The sequence below is a fragment of the Sapajus apella genome, unplaced genomic scaffold (genome assembly GCF_009761245.1).
Source record: "Sapajus apella isolate SASKATOON/1434 unplaced genomic scaffold, GSC_monkey_1.0 scaffold62, whole genome shotgun sequence".
Lineage (NCBI taxonomy): Eukaryota > Metazoa > Chordata > Mammalia > Primates > Cebidae > Sapajus > Sapajus apella.
The window spans coordinates 465,360-473,119 of record NW_022437002.1 but is presented as its reverse complement, the minus strand read 5'-3'; the positions used below and the strand labels follow the sequence as shown (position 1 = coordinate 473,119).

Here is a 7,760-nt window from a genome sequence, read left to right as displayed (position 1 = left end):
TTAAACTGGAAAAATTAGAAAAATAGACATTTCGTCAAGGGCATATCACAAGTGAGATACAGAGCTAGATTCACAATACCTATCTTAATTTGTTGCTCCTCCCATTAGTTTTCTCAAGGCAAGTAAATTCAGTACAATATTTTGTTGTTAATACTACTAATAAATCTGATTTATTAATAGTTTGTTAAATGTTGGACTCTGTATTTATGTGCATTACTATCTCATTTTTTTCACTGAGTTAATGAGTACAATCCACCAAAAATGTTGTGAACCAAGAGACTATTAGACATTGGAGACAGAAATAAAGGAAACAGACTTATCCCTATCCTTTGGGAATTCACAGTTCAGAAAGGAATTGAGTAGTTTAAGAAGTAATTATACACTGGGCCTGGTGGCTCATGTCTGTAATCCCAGCACTTTGGGAGACTGAGGCAGGTGGATCACCTGAGGGCAGGAGTTCAAGATCAGCCTGGCCAACATGGTGAAAACTGGTTTCTATTAAAAATACAAAAAAAAATTAGCCGGGTGTGATGGTGGGCCTCTGTAATCCCAGCTAGTTGGGAGGCTAAGGCAGGAGAATTGCTTGAACCCAGGAGGCAGAGGTTGCAGTGAGCTGGAATCTCGTCATTTAACTCCAGCTTGGGAGACAGAGCAAGACTGTCTCAAAAAAAAAAAAAAGAAAAGAAATAATTGACAGCTGCTACAGGGAGAGTGTAACAGTGAACCAACCTATCATGGGTGGCAGGGAAGGCATTCTGGAAGAAGTGACAGTCAAGCTGAAAAGTCAGGGGGAATTAACAAGGTGAAACATGGAGGCCAGGCATGGTGGCTCAAGCCTATAATCCCAGCACTTTGGGAGGCTGAGGCAGGTGGATCACTTGAGGTCAGGAGTTCGAGACCAGACTGGCCAACATGGTGAAACCCTGTCTCTACTAAAAATACAAAAATTAGCCAGGTGGTAGTGTCATGCGACTGTAATCCCGGCTACTTGGGAGGCTAAGGCAGGAGAATCTGCTTGAGCCTAGGAGGTGAAGGTTGCCATGAGCCAAGATTGCTCCATTGCACTCCAGTCTGGGCGACAGAGTGAGACCCTGTCTCAAATTAAAAAAAAAAAAAAAAAACATAATTTCAAAAAATAAATAGGAATTCAAAAATTAGCTGGGCATGGTGGCACATGCCTGTAATCCTAGCTACTTGGGAGGCTGAGGCAGGAGAATCCCTTGGGACGCAGTGATTGCATTGAGCTAAGATTGTGCCACTTCACTCCAGCCTGGGCAACAGAGTGAGACCCTGTCACACACACACGCACGCACGCATGCATGCACACACACACATCCTAATGTGAGGTTTCACCCTTCATGAAACAAGAGTATTTCAGGCAAAAAGAACAGCAAATGGAAGGCACTATTCTCATAATAACTTCATTAAATAGGTGCTATTATTATTCCCTTCTCACAGATAAGAAAACTGAACTGAAAAGATTAAGTAACTGACCCACTAGGCGGTGTTGGAGCCAGGATGTAAGCCTGTATCTACCTAGACTAGAGCTCATTCTTTCAGCTGCTAAACCAGATGTTTCTATGAGTTTGCCCTTTCTTTCTAAGGATCATGTGAATGGAATGGGATTATTAATTGAGATGTCTGCAATGCAGGAAGTTGAAATCGTGACTTACAACTATGCAAGCATGTCTGTGTCACCGTTGGCTGTCAATTTTGCAATGACAGATATTTGGTGACACAGGTCTTGTGCTAATGTCTGAATGGATGTTCATTTCAATTTAATATGATTCAACAGCTATGTATTGAGTGCCTACTACGTGCCAGGCATGATGCCAGGCATGGTGACAGGCACTGTCAGTTACCAAGATGATGAGACAAGTTCCTAAGTACTAGGCTAAAGATCATGTTAATCACTAACAAATTTTTAAAAATAAATAACAAAGCCATAACCCTGGCGGTTAGAAAACTATATGTAACTAATTGTAATAGCTACAGGTTTGAGCATCAACCATGTGCCAAGCACTGCATGAGGTACCTTAACGAAAATTTAAATGGTCATGATCAGCTCGGCGAGGTGGCTCAAGTCTGTAATCCTAGCACTTTGGGAGGCTGAGGTGGGCAGATTACCTGAGGTCAGGAGTTTGAGACCAGCCTGGCCAACATGGTGAAACCCTGTCTCCACTAAAAATACAAAAATAAACAAACAAAAAATCAGCCAGGTGTGGTGGCACGTGCCTGTAGTCCCAGCTGCTCAGGATGCTGAGGCAGGAGAATTGCTTGAGCCCAGGAGGTGGAGGTTGCTGAGATCGTGCCACTACACTCCAGCCTGGGCAACAGAGTGAGACTCCATCTCAAAAAAAAAAAAAAAAAAAATCATGGTCATAACTAAAAATTAAAAGTATTTACTGTGAGCTCTGTGTTAAGCAGTTTATATTATTATCTTATTTAACTCTCAGGTTTAATTATATTATTATTTCTCATTTTACAGGTAAGAAAACTGAGCTTTGGAGATTTTTGCCTGAGATCCCAGAGACAATAAAATAGAAGAACTGGAGCTCAAATCCAGATCTTCCTGACTCCAAACGTGAGCGCTAGACAATTACACCACACTACCTCTGTAAGGAGAGTCAGCTAGTCAAAAACCAAGGGAATGTGGAATTCTATGTAGCTAAGCACACATCCAGAAAGAAAAAATAAATATTGGTGCTTTTAAAACTCTCCAGAAAAGTAAAGAACTTCATTCTCATATTTAATTCTGCCAAAATTTGCCTCTAGAATTATCTTTAAATTTAATTAATAAGTAAAGCTTAGAAACCTTGGTATCAAGATATACTTCCTTTAATTCTTGTTTTATCTGCATGTAGGAAAGCTAAGAAACTATTTTGCAAAAATCAGTGTTAGGCAAACAAGTGACCCCATTAAGAATGTGGTACAAGCTGTACCACACTGCTGTGCTTTGTAAATAGGGAGGGAAAAAATAATTCCACAGGAGGCAACCATCAGCCCTGAGCCGTATGGACATCCTGTCTCCGTGATTACTTGTGGCTATTGGAAGGGAGGTATATGGTCTTGTTCCATATGTTCAGATATGGTCACAGGTGAAATCTGTGTGGCTAAGGAAGTGCACAGAATTGGCTCTGTGACACATGCACCAGGAAGAGCAATGTCGTGTCCAAACGTATGGATGTTTGTGTTTCCATCTGCATACTGGTCCTTTGTGTCAACATAAAAATGCAGGAAAAGAAACCAATACTTACTGAGTACCACTTAGTATGTTATATTATTATGTCAATAATTCATTTAATATTGTAGAAACTGGAGTTCAGACAGGTAGATCTTCTATCACAGCAACCATAATGTATTACTTATTATAATAAAAATACTATTACTAAAACAACAATGATAGCGTCCATTAATTGAGTGCATATTATATGCCAGGCACTGTGCAGGACATTTCCCATTATTTCACTTAATCCTCATGACAACCCTGTAATATTAGGACAATTACCCATTTTACAGGAAAAAGAAACAGACACATATGATGTTAAGCAACTTTCCAAGGTCACATGATTAGCAAGTGGCATCTGTTTGTGTCTGTCCCCCCAACAATGACTGTAAATTTCTTAAGGGCAAGGACTGTGTATTCTTTAATTCTGTATTTCTAGGCCCTAACACTGTGCTTGGCACAGAGTATAGATAATTCTATAAATATGTTTGAATAAATGAGTGAAAAACAAACAATAACGCCCAAGATAAGTGGCAGAGCCGTAACTGGGATTTATGGCTTCCTTCTTCTTCTTCTTTTTATTTGTTGAAACAGATTCTCACTCTGTTGCCCAGACTGGACTGTAGTGGCATGATCTTGGCTCACTGCAATCTCTGTCTCCTGGGTTCAAGCGATTCTCATGCCTCAGCCTCCTGAGTAGCTGGGACTACAGGTGTGTGCCACCATGCTTGGTTACTTTTTGTATTTTTAGTAGAGACAAGGAAACATTTTGCCATGTTTCCTAGACTGGTCTCAAACTCCTGGAGTCAAGCGATCCCATAGTTTCATATTGCCTGCTCAAATCAGGGTCCTGATTAATGACTCACATGCCTGTTTCATAATGGAAATTTCTATTAGACATTTTCCATATAAGTATAATAGAGTGATTCTACCTCCAGGTCTTTATATTGCAGAAATACTAGCATAATATATAAATATGTTTTGCCAGTGTGTCTACTATTGATATTTCAGAAAAAGTATAATTTTTAATTAAAAAGAAAAAAAGGCCAGGTGCAGTGGCTCACACGTGTAGTCCCAGCACTTTGGGAGGCCAAGGCCAGAGAATTGCTTGACCCCAGAAGTTTGAGACTAGCCTGGGCAACAAAGTGAGACCCCTATCTCTATTTGTTAAAAAAATTTTTTTTAAAGGCCAGGCATGGTGGCTCACACCTGTAATCCCAGCACTTTGGGAGGTCAAGGCGGGCAGACCACAAGGTCAGGAGATTGAGACCATCCTGGCCAACATGGTGAAACCCCATCTCTAATAAAAATACAAAAATTAGCTGGGCATGGTGGCACATGCTTGTGGTCCCAGCTACTTGGGATGCTGAGGCAGGAGAATCCCTTGAACCCGGGAGGTGGAGGTTGCAGTGAACTGGGATGGCGCCACTGCACTCCAGCCGAGGTGATAGTGCGAGACTCCGTCTCAAGAAAAGAAAGAAGAAATAAAAATAAAAACTATAAAAAAAATCCATTAATGGAGGAATGATTAATGGTACATCTATTCTGTAAAATATCATATAACTTTAAAGAGAGTAAGGTAGATGTACTTACACTGATGTAGAAGAATAGCTAGATAAGCAGGTTTCAGAATGTTGACTATGGTTCAGTGTGTGTAATAGTAATCATGTCTTCAATGTTTATTGCACATCTTCTTCCAGCCACTCTTCAAAGTGTGTTACAAGTATTACCATATTTCACTAAATCAAACATAGTGGGTTTTTTTGAGACAAGAGTCTCGCTCTGTCACCCAGGCTGGAGTGCAGTGGCGCAATCTCAGCTCACTGCACACTCTGCCTCCCAGGTTCAAGCAATTCTCCTGTTTCAGCCTCCCGAGTAACTGGGATTACAGACATGTGCCACCGCATCCAGCTAATTTGTATATTTTGAGTAGAGAAGGGGTTTTACCATGTTGGCCAGGCTGATCTCGAACTCCTGACCTCAGGTAATCTGCCTGTCTTGGCCTCCCAAAGTACTGGGATTATAGGCGAGAGCCACCTTGCCCAGCCCTAAGATAGTGTTTATTGAATGCTTATAATATACTTGGACCTCTCCTAAGCATTTTTATTTCATAGACAAAAGTGGGAAAAGTGTGTCTCTTAAAATCAAAAATTGCATTTTGCGAGTGGGGAAATTGGGAAGCTGTTGCTCAAAGGATAGAAAATTTCAGTTAGACATGAGGAATAAGTTTAAGAGATTTATTGTACAACATGGTAACTATAGTTAATAACAGTATAGCCAGGTGTTGTGGCTCATGCCTGTAATCCCAGCACTTTGGGAGGCTGAGGTGTGTGGATCACAAGGTCAGGAGTTTGAGACCAGCCTGACCAACATGGTGAAACCCCATCTCTACTAAAAATACAAAAATTAGCCAGGCGTGGTGGTGTGCACCTGTAATCCCAGCTACTCAGGAGGCTGAGGCAGGAGAAAAGCTTGAACCCAGGAGGCAGAGGTTGCAGTGAACTGAGATTGTGCCACCGCACTCCAGCCTGGGCGACAGAGGGAGACTCCATCTCAAACAACAACAACAAATAACAGCAGCCAGGGCAGTGGCTCACACCTGTAATCCCAGCACTTTGGGAGGCCGAGGTGGGTGGATCACCCGAGGTCAGGAGTTCGAGACCACCCTGACCAACATGAAGAAACTGTATCTCTACTAAAAAAAATACAAAATTAGCCAGGCGTGGTGGCACATGTCTGTAATCCCAGCTACTTGGGAGGCTGAGGCAGAAGAATCACTTGAACCCGGGAGGCAGAGATTTCAGTGAGCTGAGATTGCACCACAGCACTCCAGCCTAGGCAACGAAAGCAAAATTCTGTCTCAAAAAACAAACAAACAATAACAGTATATTGTGCGGCACAGTGGTTCATGCCTATAATCCTAACACTTTGGGAGCCTGAGGTGGGAGGATTGCTTGAGCCCAAGAGTTTGGGACCAGCCTAGGTAACAAAGTGAGACCCCATCTCTTGGGTTGGTGGCACGTGCCTGTGGTCCCAGCTACATGAGAAGCTGAGGCGGGAGGATCATTTGAGCCCAGGAGGTCAAGGCTGGAGTGAGCCTTACTTGCAGTGATGGGGGCAGTAAATGCAATAGAAAAGAAGTAGAAAAAAAAGATGAGTGGGAATAAGCCTGGCAGGCCCAAGAATGCTGCATCTGGGCCAGAAATGAGAAAGTAAAGAAGTACCTTTGGTAACCCTGGAAGTAGGGGTGAAGCGCAGCTGAAATCACAAGGACTGGTGCAGGACCTAGTTTCCTTTCCCCATCGCAGCCGCTCAGAAGTACAGAGATTTATTCTCTTGGGAGAGTAAAACAGTCAATCTCTGGAATAAGGGTCAGCAGGCACAGTTAATGGCCGTTTTTCAAAAAAGGGAATTAGGATTCGCTTGGCTTTTCCCACACTCTGTTCCCAGAATGTTGGGCAAATGAGTCTTCTTCTTTGGGGAAAAGGAAGCCAAAAATGAAAGAGTTAAAGACAATGGCACTGGGATCTCTCCCAGAATGGCTCTTCATGATCTATGACCTAAGGGTCACTGGCTCATAGACAAATCACCTCATGGCCAGTGGCTCCCATCTTCACGCACAGAACTTCCAATCAGCTTTTAGTCCTCTACTTTTATTCATGGCAGGATGCCAAGGGTTACCAAACACAAGGCTTTCCTCTAAGAAAAAAGATAGCGACCAAAACAAACAAAAGAAAGAAACTTGTGAGATGCGCCAGGGCTCCGGTAGCGACGGCGGCTTCAGCTGGGCTCAGCGATGCTAGCACCTCTCCCAGTAGACCGTTGCAGTCAGCCAGGCCCCTTCACACGGTAACCATGTGCGACCGAAAGGCTGTGATAAAAAATGCAGACGTGGGAATTGGAGCAACAGGACTCGGTGGAGTGCGCTACTCGGGCGCTGGACCCATATAACATAGACAAGGACATTGCGGCTCGTATCAGGAAGGAATTTGACAAGAAGTACAATCCCATCTGGCACTGCATCGTGGGGAGGAACTTCTGAAGTTACGTGACACATGAAACCAAATGCTTCATCTACTCCTACCTGGGCCAAATGGCCATTCTTCTGTTCAAATCTGGTTAAAAGCATGGATTGTGCCACACACCGAGTATCCATCCAAAACCAAGGACTGCAGCCTGAATTCCAAATACCAGAAACTGAAATTTTCAGCCTTGCTAAGGGAACACCTCGATCTTTGAAACTTTATTGTGTTTTGTACAGGGCATTCTCTGCACTAGTTTGTTGTGGTTATAAAACAATTAGCAAAATAAAAAAAGAAAGAAACTTGTAGGAAATTGTGACAATGCAGAGAGAAAATACTTTTTCTTAATTTATTTGTATTTTAAAAAAAGATGTATTTATTTATTTATTTAATATAATAGAGATGGGTTTTCACTATGTTGCCCACTCTGGTCTCAAATGCCTGGGCTCAAGCAATCTTTCCGCCTTAGCCTCTCAAAGTGCTAGGATTACAGACATGAGACACCACGCACA

The 7,760-nt window shown here is 42.4% G+C and overlaps 1 pseudogene; it reads left to right on the top strand.

The window, feature by feature from the left end:
• The first annotated feature begins 7,081 nt into the window (after positions 1–7,081).
• Positions 7,082–7,542, top strand: LOC116529604 (annotated as a pseudogene).
• Positions 7,543–7,760: the final 218 nt, after the last annotated feature.